The sequence below is a fragment of the Furipterus horrens genome, unplaced genomic scaffold (genome assembly GCF_987537825.1).
Source record: "Furipterus horrens unplaced genomic scaffold, mFurHor1.1.pri manual_scaffold_1, whole genome shotgun sequence".
Classification (NCBI taxonomy): domain Eukaryota; kingdom Metazoa; phylum Chordata; class Mammalia; order Chiroptera; family Furipteridae; genus Furipterus; species Furipterus horrens.
This window is the reverse complement of record NW_028327171.1, coordinates 33,315,108-33,335,515: the sequence shown is the minus strand read 5'-3', so window position 1 is coordinate 33,335,515 and position 20,408 is coordinate 33,315,108. Positions and strand designations below refer to the sequence as shown.

General features: G+C 43.0%; 1 protein-coding gene across 5 annotated transcripts in view; it reads right to left on the bottom strand.

The window, feature by feature from the left end:
• The window catches only part of GPR160 (G protein-coupled receptor 160), a 46,702-nt gene extending 26,572 nt beyond the window's left edge, over positions 1-20,130 (bottom strand). The window contains exons 1-2 of one of the 5 annotated variants that reach the window (XM_090273723.1): positions 19,191-19,415; positions 18,347-18,478 (exon numbers count right to left, since the gene is read on the bottom strand). The gene's annotated coding sequence lies outside the window, so the exon portion shown is untranslated. The other 4 variants (XM_090273748.1, XM_090273707.1, XM_090273739.1 and 1 more) reach the window with 4 other exon arrangements.
• Positions 20,131-20,408: the final 278 nt, after the last annotated feature.

Below are 20,408 nucleotides of genomic sequence, written 5' to 3'. Positions count from 1 at the left end.
TAAACCCTTCCCACACACTTATAAACCGTTTCCAGTCCCTTATTAACATTTCCCACTCCCTTATTAACCTTTTCCACACATTTATAAACACTACTTATGTCCTTAAACATATTCTACACTCTTAAACCTACGTAGCTTTAACAACATACGTATATAGTACCGCCAAATCCCGTGATATAGCGAAAAATCCGCAATAAATAATTAAATATTTTTAAAAATTCCATGATACAGTGAGGCCGCGATAAGTGAGCCATGATATAGAGAGGGACTACTGTATATCCAAAATATTATTTCAACATGTAATCAACAATTTAAAAAATTAATGACATTTTACATATTTTTTTCTTATGAAGTCATCAAAATTAATTGCATATTTTATAGTTATAGCCCCATCTCAATTTGGATTAGCCACATTTCAAGGGCTCAAACTCCACAGGTGGCTGGTGGTTATCATATAGGATAGCTCAGATCTAGACTATTTAAATATAACCCATTTTGCCTCAGTCATTTGGGTCCTTGACTCTCACAGTGCAGTTTACTGACAAGTTTGTTAGGTAGAATCTCAGCACTCCTCTGTCCCAAAGCATCTATCTATGGAAGCAGCATGTTTATTTAAACAATAGCCCTGGGTGACTCATTAAATTTTGAGAAGTACTGATCTAGATATTTGAAATTTTCTTTTTGCTTGAATTATCCATGTGAAAAGCTGCTTAAATATTTTGTTTCAATCACCTCTTTATCAAATGATCAATACTTTCTAGTGATATTTTTTTTGTGTGCAAGATTTTAACATTTGTGGGGAAAATCCAGTATTTTTCAGTGGAGAATTCTGCTGTTCGTCTGGTCCTTCACAAGGAAGGACTCTCAAAACCACCTGCAAAGAGATGCAGTTTGGTCCCCCTTCTAGCAGCCTTCAAGGTAGAACAGTGAATAAGTCTATTCAAAAAGTGGTACGATACACTGAGCTGACCTACAGCCACCAGTGAAAATGTGTGAGAACAAATGTCCCGACTGTTTTCCAGACTGCTGTGGATGGGTAGTCAGTCCGTGAGAAATCATTCCCACCATGTTGTTCCTTCATCTGAATGAAAAGGACTTGTCAATAATGTGAAGCTTCAAATAGTTGTACTTCTTCTAATGTCCTTAGAATAACCAGCCTTTCTTTCCTAGAACTTTATTGTTTTCATATTTTGAGATGTGTGAGTCATCAGCAAATTAAGCACAATAAATTTGGGTCCTCAGAAATGTTAGTAGATGGCAGAGTGTATGGGGTGATGGCAATGGAAAAAGATACAATATAAATAAATAAATAAGAAATGTTAGTGGAATTATTTGACAAAATGAATGACATTTACAAGTTCAGGTGAATGGTAGCATCTGGGCAAGAGAGGGAGCAGAGGGCAATCCCACAGGGCTCACACTACAGCCTTTGCTCACACTACATAATTTGTCTTTTTGGTTGTAGGGAGGAGGAGGTGGGAAATAAATCTTCAGCTGAGAGAAGGGAAGAACAAGCTCTATAATCAAGCTCAATAATACTTTGTAATATATGAAAAGTGCTTTGGAACGACAATTTTATTTTTTTAATCATGTGATCAAGGCCATGAAAAGAGGTGAGAAATTTTTAAATTATAAAAGGTAGCGTTCTGTTTTTGGTGATAGCGTAGTGTAAATTTTACATGTGTACTGTTTAACTACAAAGCACTTAAACATGTTGAATAAAACACAAGAAACATCTTCTAGTCTGTACCTGAGGACACAGGGATGTAAGGGAAGCTCCAGGGGAAAAAAACAAACAAAATGGCAAGTGGTCGGTGGAAGTTACAGCTGCTCCCAGGGTATGTGCCTGTGTTAGGCAATGAGAGTGTGTGTTGCAACAGATGTGCAGAAGATGGGGGTAGATGGGGAAAAAGAGGTAAAGGCTTCCTGAAATTAAAAGTTGAAATTGAGACTCTTTCTTGTAAGCCAGAGTCACAGAGTGACAGAGTCTTCCTTCCATGAAAGGGTAGATAAAAAGATTCTTCTACTGGCAAAAAGAGGAAACAAAGTCTCTAATTGGACTACCTGATAGGGAAAATAAAGAGTGGGAGAGAAATAACACTCAGAAAGATACTGACTATTTTACAGAACTGAAAAAGTGGACCCTTGGAATCAAGAACCACAACAAATCCCAAGCAGATAAATAATAATGAATCTGTATGGTGACATACCTAAGTGCAACTGCAGAGCATAAAAGAAAAGATGGAAAAAGAAACAGGGAGAAAAGATGAATTATTTCAAAGGAACAGCAATGAGACTGATAGCAGAGTTTCCTAGCGTAAACACAGGAGCCAGAAGACTGCTCTGAGTGCCAACAGAAAATATCTGTCAACCCATTATTCAAGAAAAATGGTATACAGTATTCCCTCACTTATCGTGGGCCTTACATTCTAGACCCCCACCCCCACGATAGATGAAAATCTGTGAAGTAGGAACCTTGCATTTATTTTAGTATTTATATATATTTTTAAGTCTTTATAAACCCTTCCCACACACTTATAAACCGTTCCCAGTCCCTTATTAATCTTTTCCACACTTTTATAAACACTACTTATGTTCTTATACATATTCTACACCCTTAAACCTACGTAACTTTAATGACATACATATACAGTACCACAAAATCCCACGATATAGCAAAAAATCTGCTATAAATAATTAAATATAATATTTTTAAAAATCCCATGATAGAGTGAGGCCGCGATAAGTGAACCGTGATATAGAGAGGGACAACTGCAGTCCTGATCAAAATCCAACCTGGCTTTTTTGTAGAAATCGACAAGCTGATTCAAAAATGCTTATGGAAATGCAAAGAGCAAGGACAGGCAAAAGATTCTGAAAGAACAAAGCTGGAGGACTTACATTACCTGATTTCAAGACTGATAACAGAACTGAAGACCGTGTGGTACCGGTTTAAGACCAGACAAAGAGAGCTGAGGAGAGCATTCCAACAGTCCAGTGGATTTACAAGAGAACCAATGCGATTCAGTGGATGGAAGTCTTTTCACTAAACGGTGCTGGGTCAACTGGACAGCTGTTTACAAAAGGACCTCAATCCCACCTCAAACCACACACTCTAATTCAGGCTGGATCACAGGCCTAAACATAAAAGCTAAGAGTCCAAAGCTTCTAGAAGGAAAACAAAGGAGAATATCTTTGTAACCTTGGGGTAGGTAAAGAACTCTTAAGCAAAACATAAAAGCATCAACCATAAAAGAAAAAAATGAATAAAGTGGACTTCTTAAAATTAAACTCTTCTGCTCATAAGAAAATGAAAAGGCAAGAAACACACTGGGAAAAATATTCACAACACATATGAGGTCTGTCCAGAAAGCATCCAGCCATGTAATATGAGAAAGAGACATTTATTGAAGAAGATACAAGATACAGGAAGCATGGTTAATAGGGCAATGATGCCTCAGTCCCCTTCCAAGTAGGCACCTTGGGACCTCACACAGTTCTCCCAATCTCCATCAGCTAAGCCATCCTATCTTCCTGAATCTCATTGACGGTCTGAAATCTCTTCCCTTTCAAAGGTGATTTTAGTTTTGGGAAAAGCCAGAAGTCTCAGGGTGCCAAATATGGGGCGTAGAGTGGCTGAATCACCTGAGTGATGTGATGTTTCACCAAAAAACTCTGCACGAGACGTGATGCATGAGTGGGCATGGGGTTGTGATGAAGCTGCCAATCACCATTGGCCCATAGCTGCGGCCTTCTGAGTCATCTGAGTAGTTTCCACAGAGGAATGTTCAAAGTTAACGCAAAATTTAATGCAGATTTGTTGCTCTACACGCTCAGTCATTTTGAATGCAATGGCCACACAGTACACTTGTTCACTCAACAACATCTACCATCCCCACTGACTTAGTACAGTGAAGTCATCATTGTTCACACATGTACATTCCAGTCCGCTCTCCTTGGATGCCAGGTTACATCAATGTTGTGCAAACCGTTCTCATTATGATAACAATGGCTGGGCTTTTACTGGACAGACTTCATAGTGAAAAAAGGAATTGTGCCTGTACTACCAGCCATATAAAACAACTCAAAATAAAAACAGGCAAAAGACACTTTGAAAATAAAAGGTACCAATGGTCACTAGCACGTGAAAACGTGCTTAGCACTATCAGTCATCAGAAAAAATCTTATTAGAATGACAATGAAATACAATTTCACATCCATTAGGATGACTATAATTAAAAAGACCAATACCAAGTATTGGAAAAGATGTAAGAATGTAAAATGGTACAACCTTTGGAAAACAGGTTGACACTTAAACACATATCTATCCTATGATCCAGTACTTCCGCTCCTAGGTATTTTACCCCAGGGAAATTAAAATATGTGTCCCCCAAAAGACTTATATGACACCACCAAATGCTGGCAAGGATGTAGAGTAACAGAACCCTCACTGCTAGTGGGAATATAAAACAGTGCAGCCACTTTGGAAGACAGTATGGCAGTTCCTTACAAAATTAAGTATGTTCTTACCATACAATCCAGCAACTATGCTCCCTGGTAAGCTGAAAACTATGTCCACACAGAAATCTGTACAGAAATGTTTATAGCAGCATTACTCATAATTGCCAATAGCTGGGAGCAACCAAATGTTCTTCAGGAAGTGACTAAATAAACTGTGATTATTCAGCACTTAAAAAAAGCAGGGCGGGGGGCGGGGGGCCTGACTGGTGTGGCTCAGTGGCTTGGGTATCATCCTATGGACTGAAAGGTCACCAGCTGGATTCCCAGTCAGGGCACATGCCTGGGTTGTAGGCCAGGCCCCCGGATGGGGGTGTGTGAGAGGCAACCGATCTATGTTTCTCTTGCACATGGATGTTTCTCTTCTTCTCTTTCTCCCTCCTTCCCCTCTCTCTAAAAATAAATAAATAAATAATCTAAACAAAAATAGGTATCAATCCACAAAAAGACGTGGAGGAACCTAAACACATATTATTACTAAGTGAACAAAGTCAATCGGAAAAGAACTATCTACTGTCTGATTCCGACTACATGACATTTTAGAAAAGGCAAAGTGAGGAAGACAGTAAAAATATCAGTGGTTTTCAGGGGTTGGAGGGTGGGATGAACAGGCAGAGTACAAATGCTTCACTCTGCAGGAGCAGAACTCTAGATAGCAAATGTGGGGTAGCTGGTGACCTACCCCAATAATGTTGTGGATAGGAGGGGAGAGAGGGGTTTGAGGTTTATGATGAATAGGCAGAACACAGAGGATTTTTAGGGCAGTGAAACCATTCTGTACAATACCATAATGATGGATACATGTATTGTACATTTGTCCAAACCACAGAATATACAACATCAACAGTGAACTCTAATGTCAACTATGGACTTTGGGTGATTATGATGTGTCAGTGTTGGTTCACCAACTGTAACAAATATTCCATTCTGATGCTGGACGTTGATAATGGGGGAGGGTATGCACACATGGGGGTAGGGTATGTATGAGAAATCTCTTTAGGAAATTGAACCTTCTGTTCTAAAATCTTATGAATCTAAAATTGCTCTAAAATATAAAGCCTATTAAAAAAAGGGCATGTACAAAGTTAGGCAAATATTTCTTAGATGTGTGATTAAAAGCACAAACTATAAAAGAAGTTGATAACTTAGACTTCAACAAAATTTTAAACATTTCTTTTTTGTTAAAAGGCACCATTAAGGAAATAAAGACATAAGTCATAGATTCAGAGGAAATATTTGCAAATAATATATCAGATAAAAATCTTGCCTCTATAATTTTAAAATATATTTGAATGTTTTCTTCAGATTTTATTTATTTATTTTTAGTGGGAAGGAGAAAGAGAGGGAGACAAACATCTATGTGAGAGAGAAACATAGATTGGTTGCCTCTCATATGTGCCCCCACCGCGGAGCCAACACATAACCTAGGTATGTGCGCTGACCAGGAATTGAACCAGTGACCTTTCACTTTGCAGCGTGGCACCTGACCAACTGAGCCACACTGGTCAGGGCAAAATATATGAAATTTTTTTTTAATATTTCAATACTTTTATTCAAATATTTCTACTTGAATATTTAAAAAATTTTGAAACGCACTAAGATGATGGTGAGAAATAACCCAATTTTTAAAAAGGGCCATTTAGACATTTCACCAAAGAAAATATGTGAATGACTAATAAGCACATGAAAAGGTGCTCAACATCATTAATCATTAGGGAAGTGTAAATTAAAACTGCCACAAAGCCATTAGAATGGTGCTACTCAAACAACTAAAAATAATGAGTGTTGCCAGAATGTGGAGTAGTTAAAACCCTTATGCTTTGTACAGACACTTTTGGAAAACAGGTTAGCAGTTTCTTAAAAAATTAAATATAAAGGTACTATATGATCTAGTAATTTACACTCCTAAGACTTTATCTAAGAGAAATAAAAACACAGGTCTGCACAAACACATGTACACAAATTATCATAGAAACATGATTTATAATAGACAAAAACTGAAAAGAATTCAAATGTCCATCAACTGGCGAATGGATAAACAAAAGGCAGTCTATACCTGAGAATACAATTCAACAATACAAAAGATCAAGTTCCTGATCCATGCTGCAACACGGATGAACCTCAGAAATACTACGGTAAGTGAAAGAAGCCAGACACAAAACACTACATGTTCAAGAGTTCCATTAGCAGAATCTGGGCTTTGGGGTGGGGAATGACTTTTAATGGGTCTGAGGAAACTTTGGGGAGTGATAGAAATGTTCTATAATAAGATTGTGGTGATGGTTGTACAATTCTATTAAAATCACAGAATTGTATACTTACAAAGAGAGGATTTTATGGCATGTAAATTACACTGCAATAAAACTTTTTAAAATAGCGTGTACAAGAATGTTCATAAGCACATGTATTCATAATACCCCCAAACTGGAAACAATCCAAATGGTCTTCCAAGTTAGGCAGACGTGAGCAGAGTGGGAACAATAGGCCAGATACAGAAGGTCACCAGGGTGGAAAGCCTGGACACCTAGTATGTAACAGGCAGAACTAGAACAGTATTGAGGGAGGGATCTTGCCCCCAGGGTGACCTTTCCTCGCCTAGCAAGTCACTAGTCATGGGTTTAGGACCCTTGACTTTTCATATTGCCATAGTTCGGACCCTTACCTGACCTTTCTTCCTTGGCGTGTTGCTAGTCCATGTGTTAGACCCCCTTAGAGCAGGAACAGGAAGGCCAAAGAATAGCCCCAGAAGACTCCCATACAAGCCCTTGCTGACACCCACAAGCATTCAGCCCTCAGGACAATGAAGTTCTGACCCCACATGAAATAATCAGAAACAAAGCCTCAGGTCTGTTGACTACAGAGCGAGAGTTTTGGTCAAACTAGAGGTAACATCCAGGTCGCAGCTGTGCTTCAGCTCCAGGCTCTGTCATGACACCACAGCAGACACCTGGACCAGCTACAACGACTAATGCTCTCCTGCCCAGGTACCAAGCAGTCATGGAGACCTCGACCCTGAGGAGACACACCTGGAAAGCTGATGAATATTCTATTGTGATCCTCCCCTGAGACCTCCCCAGATAAAAGCCCTTAAGACAAAGGACCCACTGCAGCCCTCACAAGAGCACACCGCGCCTCCCCCACTCCCTCTTCCCCAGATGTGCACTCCCTGGAGCACGCTGCATCTTTTCCCCTTCCTTTCCCCCAGGCGCATTTTCGCTGCCTTCCTTTCTCCTAAGCTCATAAACTTCTGCCTCTGTTAACTTGTTTTCTGAGTCCACACAGCCTAGCTGACTCAGTTCTTCCACCTCAGTGACTTTCTAAATAAACTCTGCCCGTATTTGAGTTCCTTGGCTCTGAATTCTTTCCTAGCCAAATTCAAGACCTGGGGTTGCTGAACCAAGGTCCAACAACTGGTGCTGTTTGCCATTAACACAAGGAGAATGGATGAATAAATCGCTGTGTCATCAAAGAATGGAATATTAGCTATTAATAAAGAACAAACTACTGAATATACAGCATGCAAGAATCTCAAAAACATTATGTGACAAAAGAAGCCACTTTTGTTCTATTGTATATTATATTCCATGTATAAAAGTCTATTCTTTTTTGTATTATTGTACTGTGTTCCATTCATAGAAAGTTAAGTACAGGAAAAGCCTCACTTGTGCTGCTGGAATCAGAACAGCAACTGCCCCTGGGGTAGGGTGACTGACTGCGAAAGGGCGTGAGAAAACTTATGGAAGTATGAAAGTGTTCTGTATCTTGACAGAGATGTTGTTTACACAAGTGCATACATTTATCAAAATACGACAAGATCTGTGCATTTTACTATATGTACCTCAACAAATTTTTAAGTGATTTAAAATGCCCCCCAAAATACTTTCTACCAGACAAACTATGAATCAATCAATCACATTTACTTCCAGAAAATAGTGTGTGTGTGTGTGTGTGTCTGTGTGTGTGTATCCTTTGGATATCATAATATGTCGCATAGTTAATGTAAATAAGTAATGATTTAACACTCATTTTTAAATGTTTTAATTATGCCATGTGATACACACATATTTAATATATGTATATTATAAAACATAATCAAACTAATTTATTCTTTGTATAGTCATTCACTCCAAAAATATTTATGGAAGCCACTCAAATTCAAACTATGACTCAATCACAAATACAGTGCTGTATTCCACTTTTTCTTTATTTCAGAATCTGAGTATACCTTACAGAATAAAGTTTACTTAATCTGAGTTTCCTGGTCTGCTAACGGGAGGAAAAGTGTCAGATAACCAAAGAGACCCAGACTTACGAAACAAAAACAAGTTTGGTGCCAATCAGGTCCAGCAGTCCTCATTTCAGGCCTCCACTAACCAAAGGCACGTCCATCCGCTCCACCTCCTGCCCCCTCCTGCCACTGAAATGCACTTGGGAGAACCCACCCTGAAGGAAGCTGCTGCCTGGCCAGTGGCATCTACTGCAAACTCAGGATTCAGGCCAACAGGAAGGAAACACCACCAAAAGCAGCCAGCCACCCACCCTTCCGGTGACTTTCCTTCCACTTGCCCAGCCTCCCTTAGAGTCACACCTTGGTGCCTCCTCCGAGCCATATTTGGAGGTGTGAGACTAACAGACAGAACCACTGTTCCCCAGAGATTTGTCTACAGGCCACACTACCCAGTGCCCAGGAAGGTAGTGTCAGGGCACTTCCTGTTTAGAATGTTCACGCATTTTGATTCCAGGAATTTATCATAAGGAAATAATCAGAGTTAAAGAAAATAATCACTGCAGGAGGAGCTCACTTCTGCATACTTATAATGGCCTAGAGAATACTCTCTTGGCCCAAAAGAATCAAAACAACTTAAATGCCTAACAATAGGGAAGAAGTCTGATGAATTACGAGTCATAAAATGGACTACTTGTATGCAGCCATGCAAAACGAACATTTCAGAAAAATTAACTGGAAAACGCTGACACATAATGTGAAAAGATAGAAGACAGATAAAACTGTATATATCAGGACTTCTCACAGAGGGTTGTAATGGAATTCCCCCTGCCTTCCAGAGATTCTGATGATGCCTGAGCCAGTGTCACTGAGGGAATGTGCTTTTGTCCTCAGTCCCTGGGAATAGGAGCTGAGAGGTAGAAAATCAGTGGTACAGGACAAGTTGCCCCAAGATGTGCCACTCTGGCATGCAGATTACTTCAGCTGAAAACAGTCAAGGCCCAGAAGACTCAGGAAGAACCTTTGCCCATATACCTTACTGCCTAAAAGAATTCAGACAAAAGACATGAAGCATCATAAAATGACAATATTTTCATTTGAATTAGGTGTGATTGACAGGGAGGAAACAGAAGCGAGCAAGGCCCATTTGATCAAAGTCCCCTCTCTGTGCCATTGTTTCAAGTTGACCCAAATATACTTTTGTTTACTAAACAATAACTCTTGCTCTGGCTGGTGTGGCTCAGCTGATTGGAGCCCAGTCCATTAGACCAAAAAGTTGCCAGTTCGATTTCCAGTCAGGGCACATACTCAGGTTGCGGGTTCAATCCCTGATTAGGGTGCATATGAAAAGGCAACCAATCGATGTTTTTCTCTCCCCCCCCCCCCCCATTCCTCTCTCTCTAAAAGCCACTTAAAAAAAAAGAAAAGAAAAGCCCTCGGGTAAGGATAAAAAAATATATATAACTTTTCATCTTCCCGTGAATTCCCTTACTTCTCCTTCCTTAGTTCTGAATGACATACATATCTCATTTTGCCTTACCAGCTTTGGAAATTTCAAGCTTAAGTGAATTCCCCATGCCAATGTATTAAAACTTGATTTTCTCCTATTAATCTGACGTATGTCATTTGAATTATATGATCAGCCAGAATAACATTAAGGGAAAAGAGGAGATTTCCCCATCCTCCACAGAACATTATCCCAGTATTAGGTAAATAGGGGAAAAAAATGTAAGTATATAAACAGATCAGAGGTAGTTAATGCCAGGCCACCAGATAGGTAAGGTGATTGGTAAGGTCATGACCTTATAGACCAATAGTTCTCCAACTTGAATACAGGTCTTGTTAAAAGGTGGATTCTGATTCACTATGTCTGGGATGGGCCTAAGATTCTGCATTTCTAACAAGCTCCCAGGTGATGCCCATGCTGCTGGTCCACAGGTCACACATTGGACTCTGTTAGAATGTACTGGGACGTGGAGGACCCAAGCCACCGCCTGCGCTGGAACTGAGAGGGTTACACCCGCACTGCCCCTCCCCCTCTCCCTTGAGCATTTCCCAGAAACAAGGACTGTTAATCTCCAGTCAGCCACCCCTAATCAGAGGACATTGTTGTTTCGAAAACACCTACATCCTAGATATCTGCAACCGACCAGCAGGGTGACTCACCCCCCTGGGGGTCTACTCCACACCCTTAAAAATCCCTCTACCCCTTCCCTTGCCACTGCAGATACTCCAGACTCGGCCTGCCTGCTTGGACCTCCCAGTAAAGGCTTTGAACTGGTTTACATGTCTCTTCCCTTCTTCCTCGCACAAACCTCACAGACTCCTTCCCTACTGTAGATGGCACACATCCCGGAGGGAGAGAGCCAAGCTGATTGGTGAGAGCAAGGGTGTGAATTTACTTTTGCACACTCTTCTATGTTTACTAGATTTTCCACAATGAAAATGTATTGCTTTTGTAATCACAAAGAAAACTACTATTCAAAACCTTTGATTCAGTAATCATTCTTATAGGAATCTGTCCCAAATAATGTGAAATGGAATCAAAAAGTAAAAACACAGTCTCTGCTAAAAACACTTCTGATACCAAACAGGTTGGTTTTACTACACCAAGCAATTCTAAAACTAACTATGCGGAAATCAGTGCAGATCTCACGAGGGCTAAGTCCCAGGTTGTCACCTGTACTTCTACCAAGTGGCTATAAATCAGGAATTCCCACCACCCGACCCCCTCCTCAGAGTGTGTAATTTGCTCTAATGGCTCACAGAACTCAGGGAAACACTTTACGCATGTGTACCTTGAAAAGAAAAATTCACTTGATGTGAACCCGGAGAAGAAATTTATCTACTGAGATGGATTCCCCAGGATGAACTGAAGGCCCAAATTTTATGGATCATGAGAGTCTAGCTGCCATCAGCTGATAAGGGTTTCCCTAGTACTCTGTCTACCAGGAAGAACCTCAGACTTAACTCTGCACAGGGCAAGGTATGTGGAAAGGTGCAGAGCTTCCATGCCCTCCCTGGGCACACCACCCTCCCAGCACCTTGACTGCTCACCAATTCAGAAGCTCTTTCAAACCCCATTGTTTAGGGTTTTTATAGAGGCTTCATTATATAGGCATGATTGATTAAACCACTGGCCACTGACGACTGAATTCAATCTCCAACCCCTCTCCTTTCCTTGGAGGTCAGGGGGTGGGGCTAAAAGTTCCAACCCACTAACACGTGGCTGGTTCCACTGGCAACCAGCCCCCACCCACCAAGTAGTACCTCATTAGCATAAACTCAGGTAGAGCTGGAAGGGACTTCATAACAAGATGCTTTTCTCACCAGGAGCTTTGAACCAGGAACCAGGAATGAAGACTAAATATGTTATATCACGGATTCAAAAGTTTATGTACATTTAACTTAGAATTATTTATAATATCAAAAAAGAGCAACCACTTACTTCCCTAGTATGAAGGGCTAAAAAAAGGCTGAAACAGCATGCAATTATTACAAATGATATTTGTAAAGACTGAAAAATGTTACAATAAATTTTAATCACAGTGTGACGATTTTGTTAAAATGCTAACATAATATGAATTGAATTTTTATAAAAGGTTAAATGTATTAAATTTATAGAAAAACAAACGTGAAAGAAAATATGTCAAAATGTTAATGTCTTTGGCTCCCTTGATAGTGGGGTCATAGTTCTCTTTTCCCCTTCAACTTCCTAGAATAAAATAAACTGAAAGAAGGGAAGAAGGAGCCTACACAGTCAGAGGCAAGGATACTGACAGACAACAGCAGAGACCACGGAGAGAAAGCTGTTCAAGGGCTGGTTACATGCGAACAGGCTGGGGGACGGGGCTGTCTGCTGTCTCACGGGAATACTTGGCTGGGAGTGGAGGAGGAGAAATAAGAGGAGAAAGGCCATGAATTAGTGAAGGGCTGGACCTGGGGCAGGAGGAGGAAGTCCTACAGCCCATGGTCTCTCTTCCTTCCTGACCCCCAGCTGGTGCTTCTATGAATGTGTTTGGGCAGAAGCTGTTAACAGGGGTGACCTCTGCCCTGGCTGCTTGGAGGGAATTGGCTCTACTTCCATTCTGTCTCCTTGGACACAACGGATGCCTCCAGCTTCCTGGGGCACCTAAGCAATCTACGTCTCCCAGGATGCCACCACTCCCTATGGCTCCTTAAGGGCACAAGGAGTACAGACTCATGTTGCCTTCTCTGGTCAAGTAAAATGAATAACTCATTCCTATGTTCCCATTTCTGGGCTCATTTCTGGCCTTAACCTCAGTTCACTTTTGTACTTTTCCTGACAGGCAGAAAAGAAAGTAGAAACAAATGCAAACAAATAAACCCGTAGCCCTGTTTGAAGAACAAATTAGACAGGCCTTACTCAAACTATTAAAAAAAAAAAAAGCTATGTAAATGTTAGCTATCAGCATCTTCAAACCTGCTGGTGCACCTGCTGTATGGCTGCACCACGAATGGGCAAGTGGGACATGGCATTTCCCTGGGCCTGTGTCAGGGCTCTGTAAACATTTTATGAGCCCTTCACAACATTCCTAGGAGGTGTGCTGACTGCAGCTGACAGGAGGGGCCCAGGGCACATGGAGCACCCGGCAGTTGTGAGCCTTCGCCAAGCGTGGCAGCCAGGGGGCCAGGACCACTGTGTCGGCCTCAGTTCCACGCTGACACCAGTCTGCTCTTCCACAAGAGGGTGGAGTCTGCACCCACCTGGGGAGTCCATCTCTTTTCAGAATCAGTGTGGAGTTTAATCCCTAAACAAGAGAGTCAAAGCCCTGGTTCAAAGCTACCGGCTCCAGCCCAGTTCTCTTCAACCCCCAATGGCTGCTACCCAAATGCCCTGTGAGTATTGGTCAGGGAGAATGTTTTCCTAAGGCCACAAGACAGCTCAGGAGGGCAGCCCATGGCTCACTCTTGGACCTGGAAAATATGTCTGCCCTATAGCTTTGCTTCAAAAATTATGGTGGGGGGGAATCCCCCAAACAAAGGCAAAAGTGAAGGAGGTAGAGCTCTAACAACAAAAGCAATAGCTAACCAACAGCGAATCCCTATTCCATGCCAGGCACTAAATTAAATGTGGCATTTAATACTAATAGTTGTATGTGGTGGTTATTATTTAAGGTATTATTTATTAGTACTTTCATTTCACACAAGAGAAAACTCAGGCACAGAGAGGTTAAAACACAGTCAGGGTTACACAGGTAGGTGGTGGAAGAACCAGAAATAAACCCAGGCACCTGGATGGAGTCCACACTCAGGACTGCTTCCTCCCCTGCACTTGCTCTGGCTGGAAATCGCCTGGCCCACTTTCCCTCACCACTTATCTATTTGACTCGGGAGTCACTGATCACGTACCTGAGGCAACATGCATCCATGCATCTGAATCCCAGAGTTCTCGAAAGGATCCAACTATCCAATGACAAAAAACCTTGTCTCTAAACATCCTTCTTTCAACCAAACAAGGCATTGGATTTGCAGCCCTTCCAAGATGTGCCACTTCGGCATGTCAATTCTTTTGAGCTGAAGACAATTGAGATCCTTTTACCACTCCCTTCAAGACTTTAAATTGGGGAGCTTGCTCATAATAAGAGTTATTACCAGAAATAACTTTTTATGACCTAGCTACAGGGCAGGGCAAACTTCTAATCACTAAACATCTATTCTGATCATCCTGCAAATAACCTTTCTTCCCCCTTTCAAACCCCAAGTTGCCTTACCTCATTCTTGACCAAGGATGCCATATATGCTTCATTTCACCTTTCTGTCTGAACCTCTCATGTATGTAAGGTTCCTACATGTATGTATGTAATTAAATTCAGTTATTTTCCTCTTGATAATCTGTCTCATGCAGATTTAATTATGAGAACAGATGAAAGGACCCTAAGGAGCAGAGGAAATTTCTTCCTCTCCCCACAATGTATTGTACATTGTAGGGACCAATTCCTCAAAACAGCACATGGCATTTCCTCAAAACCACTCCATTTGTGGCATTTCCTCTTCTCTTCTTCTGCCCCATCCTCCCAGCTATGAGCAATCAGATTCAGAGAAAGGAAGCGAAGATGCAGAAACAGAAGCTTCAACTGTCATGAAATTCCAGATACAGACTGATGTGAGAACAGTTGTCCCATGACTCTTAACTGAAAGTTTCAAGAAGAGGAAATCAGGCCACCCTCAGACTTGCACCATAGAAAGTTTTCAAAGGCTGGACTAGGGGCCCCTTGGTTCCTCAGGCCTGCAGAGCTTGCAGACAGGGCTACACCTAGCAGTGTGCAGGTGCAGGTGCAGGTCTGACACCAGCTGGAGAGGGTGGGCGGGCGGAGAAGGGAGAGTGAGGGGACCTTCCCAAGTCCTGGGAGCCCTCAGAGCAGCTACAGACAGCCAACACCCAAGCTCAGGATCCATCTGGATCCCAGTAACAGGCTGCCAAATGGAAGAGGGTTTCTTGGTGCCCCATCCCCACATGACATCCTGCAGAACCCCGTAAGTGCCCGGGACCCATCTTCCCTCACAAAGAGTTTGTGGTTTGGGATTTTGGAGGCTGTGCTCGGCTCTACTGAAGCCTGGCCACTCACGGACTTTGTTTTTATTGTATCGCAGAGGTAGTAAACTCTGAAGTCTAGAGTAAATGAAGTGATGAGAAAAGCTAACGGGGTATAAGAAAAATGATGACGTGCCTTGCATTTTCTGACATGGAAACTATGCAGCTTAAACAAAGGGCTCCTCATTCCCGCACAGGAATACGGTCTCCCCCATTTTTCTCAAGACAAGAGTCTCTCAGTCTCTTTTGTGATTCCATTTTGGATAGACAAACTTACAAAAAGCCCTCTTACTGCAGGAGAGACAATAGTTTAAGTGCGATTGTCCCTTGCCTCAAGGAGCGGTGGAGACTGGGGGCACTTCTTTAGAGAGAAGGCTGCTCCCGTACTGCCTTCAGGAATTCTTGAGCGCAGAAGATTTGAAATCTCCCAGTTTTCAATGTTGGTGCGCTTTTCTTTTTAACACAGTACTGGCCTGATAAAACATCTATGTTAGGTGGATGTAGCACACGTCCCCAATTTGTAACCAGGGCAGTCGAATGTGATAAAGTGACAGCTTGCCTAGACTAAGTAACCAACTCTTGGGTGTGCAGCCCCACTGTCTGCCAAAGGAAGACCCCACAGAAGTGAATTTAAATCCTGGCTCCATTTTCATGTGCTACATGACCTCAAGTCAACTATTAGCCTCTCTTAGCTACAATTCCATCACAAAATAAGCTGATAATACTTAGCTGTGAGACATTTGTGGAAATTAAAAACATGTGTGTCTGAAGACTACCATGAACTCTCAACAAATGATACATTTCCTTCCTCATATCTCTGAAGAAATGACTTGGCAAGTCTTACTCAGCGTCTTTACGTTTGAATCTTCTCATCTGCTAAAAACTAGAACAATCCTCCGGCACCATTGCTCCACCTCGCAGGATGGGATGAAGGGACGTAGATGGAAGCAGAGCTTTTATGTATTGGAAGTTATTGACTTGATTGCCAACTCCCCTTCCTTCATGTTTCAACCAACAAAGCAGTAATCTGCTTTTCTAATGCGTTTACAGCCTTAAATAATGTGATGGAGGGAGAAGATGGTGTCACATTGTGGTAATTCCTTAAAATGGTTATTAGCAAGCTACTCTCCAGAGTCCAATTTCACCACCCTCACAGAGGATGGTAAACATTATATTTTCTCTCTCCATGCTCTTGTTTTACAGAACTGAGGCAGAAAATAAAGTCACGGAACAGCTGCATCTTTCTTTCTGTCATACAAAGGAAACTGAACCACAAACAAATTTTACTTATGTACCATCATGAATTCACTACAATATTTTCCAACTGTAGGGGATTTCTGTTGGTTGTTGGTTCTCTCATTTTCCCACACACTGCGAGAAAACTGAGACATGCCTTGGCCTTTCCTCAACTGAATCCTTAAAGCGTCTTTACAGCTTCTTTTATTGTACACTAGCGAAACTGCACTAAGTAAGGTCTAGGCTGAGAGGATCCATCTAACTTCAACTTTCAACTATCACAGATTGCTTTTAAGAGAAAACAAGCCAAGTAAATGCTAAGAGGCATTAAAATCAGTTCTGTACAGAAATGGAGTTCTATTCTTGAGGAGTAGGTCGCCCTTTCCTCCCTCTGCTGGACTTCAATATCTCCCTTGAACAATCATCACTTTTCCAAATTACTAATGAAGCATGACAGAAAGAGGAGGAATTATGATATAAATTCAGAGGCGGGGGGGGGGGCAAGAAAGTTGGATTAATACTCCCCATGTCCCTCTTCTCCTAAGCACAGTTCTTGGAAAGGAAAAAAACGCAGATTATTTTAGGAGTCAGTTCTTTGCTAAATATTTACACGTCATGATGCCTGAAGCAAACAAGGTAAGGACAAACGCAGATAAGATCTCTTCCAGGTAATAAGATCCACTCACCTTGAGATTTGCTTTATAATGTACACTTTTAATTGATGTATACAGTGCTTCCAGAAGTGTATACAAATTCTCAGTGTAGTATATGGTTGTGTTCACTACTCTGAGCTCTGTTTTTTGATGAGTATAACTTGGAAAGGATCTGGGCAGTTCAGAAAAATTGCTAACGCATTTTACACAACCCGTCCCTTTGCTAATACCCTTTGTATAAAAAAAGCTGACCCAGCAACCACCTGCATCAACTTGATCCGCTCAGCTCTGTCACACTCAGCAAACACCCTACACCTTCTGAGCCAAATAAAGCAGCATCCCAGGAGAGAAAAATATTTTTTTATGTGTTTAGAGAGGCAGATTTTACACCTGACTTACGAATGTGGGTCTGTGGAACACCTTGAATCTAGAAGCACTAGTGGTTAATTTCCAAACCTACTTTCTGGAAAAAAAAAAAAAAAAGCTTCACAGGTGGTGTGGTCGTGGTGATTGATACATGTAGAGGAAACGCTACAAAAAAGTAGAGACAACATTTTAAGTAATTCTGTACCCCATACCTTTCATTCAGCCTTTCACCTCGTTCCCCCTCCCTCTTCCACTTACAGTGCTTCTCAAAACTGCATTGTTTTGAAGCAAATCCTCAATTTATATTTCAACTTCAATATTTATTTCTAAAAGACAAGGATTAAAAAAACAAACAAACGCAATTATACCATTACCTAAAACAAAACTAATCTCTTCAATGCTACAGATTAACCAGTACAAATTTCCTCTATTGGTTCAATTTTTTACAAACTTTTTTTTTTTTTTTTTTGTATGAAATCAGGATCTAACCAAGGCTCACACATGGCATTACGTTGCGGTGCTATGTCACTTAGTTTTAGAAGTACACGTTCCCCAGCCTTGTGATTTTCATAGAGCCAGGCTGATCCCCACTGACAACTCTCCATAACCTCCATACCAGCCATTTTTATAATTAAAAAAGTTTTTTAACAAAATCTCGAAAAGCACAAGAAAAACGGTCTGACCTGAAGCAATTAGTAATTCTGAGAGTCAAACACTCATTCACACATCCTCCGCGATTCCGATCTGTGTGGGCGTATCTCTGGGACTTTAGCAACCACCTCTGCCCCTTACCCGAGTCATTTGCACAAAACAGGGCGAAGACGGTGCGTTTCCTTCCAACCGGACTTTTCCTGTGCAGGCCGGGTCCTCACTGTCGCCTCCGGAACGCGGGGCGTCGGCCCCGCCGCCACCTACCAAGGCCACCTGGCCAGGTGAGAGAAGGAGCTTCAGCCAACAACTTCCGAAGGGAGGTCTCAGGTTATCTAGAGAGAATTTCGAACCAGTCTACGCTGATCGTAGAGGAACCAACGGGGGCGCCACGGTCTCCAAAAACAAACAGCCCTGCAGAGCCCTGGGGCTTAATCTCCTAGTTCGGCGTGCGCCCAAGCTCGGTCCCCAACTCCCGAAGGCCAGAAGAAAGGGTGCAAAATCGGCCCCAACGCATACACGTGCGCGTGTCTACGTAACTGTATACAACGCCCCACCAACCTATGTGCCAGAAAGGAGAGTAAAAATTACATACATTTATTTCTATAACCTCACCTGTTTTTATAAAACCTGTTTTGAAAGCTATCTCCCTTCGAAACAGAAGATGCAAGTATACGCCTAACCCAGGCCACCAGGTTCATTAGCAGTCTCCCGGGTTCCCAAACCCACCACGGCGCCACGCACCCAGGCTAGCGAAAACCCCAAGTCAAATCGGTCAGGCTCCAGCGTCAGTGGCTTTCAACCAACGGCCCCGCCCAACACCAGGACCTCTTAAGTAGCAGAGAAACCCCAGCCTCTGAATCCCTGAAACGGACATTCCTCTCCCCGGATGCGAACGCCCGTCTGGGAACCTGTAAGCGGCGCGGGTGCCGTTGACCACCCGAGCCCCGGATCGGGTAAGCAGAGGGCACCGGTTCTCCGCACTCACCCGAGGAGCAGAGCTCCTGGCTCGCTCTCTGCGTCCCTGGCGCCGGGCGCGAGACCAGACTCGAGCCGAGTCCGCCGCCCCAGCACCTGCAGCGCTCCGCCCCAGGAACCCGCCGAGGGAGGGGCTGGAGTAGGGCGGGCCGAGGCGACCCCAGCCGCCGCTCTGTCCCCTCGGACTAGGAAGTGCTGTCAGGGCGCGGGGACTCTTTGAACGCGCACGCCCGGTCACTATCCCGCGGGAGATCTGCCGGAGGGCGCCGCCTGCCGGCGGGGCGTCGAAAACCCACGAAAGCCTCCACTGCGGACCCGCGGGAGAGGAACTGGGGCTGAGGCTGGCAGAAGTCTTGGTAAGTACCCTCAAAAGAACCCCTGCAGGCCCTACCTCCCGAGGAGAGTCGCATCTCCGGATAGGGGGAGATTAGTCGCTCGGCTGAGTCTATACTAGGCAGCGGCAAGGAATGAGGTGAGAGCTACATGAGCTGTTGCTCAAACTCAGCTTTTATTAAATGCAGGTTCACACAGGGTACAACATCAACATTACATTAATATCCTCTATAATGTCACGCACAGTTAACACACAATGATCAAAGGGAGATTAACGAACCTACTCCCAGTCTCAGTCCCAGTCTCCGGAGACAGCCAGAGTGGGGGGTGTCTGTCCCCTGGAGCAATGCCTCAGGAGGGGTGGAAGGTCCGGAGTTCACAGAGTTCAGTCGGGCAGAGCCTCCGGTGGGTGGCACGTGGTCCAGAGTAGTATGGAGCCACTTCTTGTGGTGGGAGATTTGCTGTCTCTGTGGTGTCTCTGAAGTCCTCCCCAATTACACCCAAATTCTTGGCACCTGATTGAGCTGTGGCTCAGGGCCAAGATCCCTCAGCCCTCTCTCAGTAGGTGTGCCCTCTCTGTAGACACGCCTGTGTGCCACCCTGGCAGCACTTGGCTGGGCACCTGGAATGACTTAGGTAGTTTCCTTCTTGAGCCAGTGTCAAAGCTGATTGGCAGCCATCTTGGTTGACATGAGCAAAGCCATTTTGTTTTATATACTTTAGCCCAGTGGTCCCCAACCTTTTTGGCACTGGGAACCGGTTTCACGGAAGGCAGTTTTTCCACGGATGGGGTTGAAGAGATGGTTTCGGGATGATTCCAGCACATTACATTCAAACTCACCTCCTGCTGTGCAGCCTGGTTCCTAACAGGCCCAGACTGGTACCAGTCCATGGC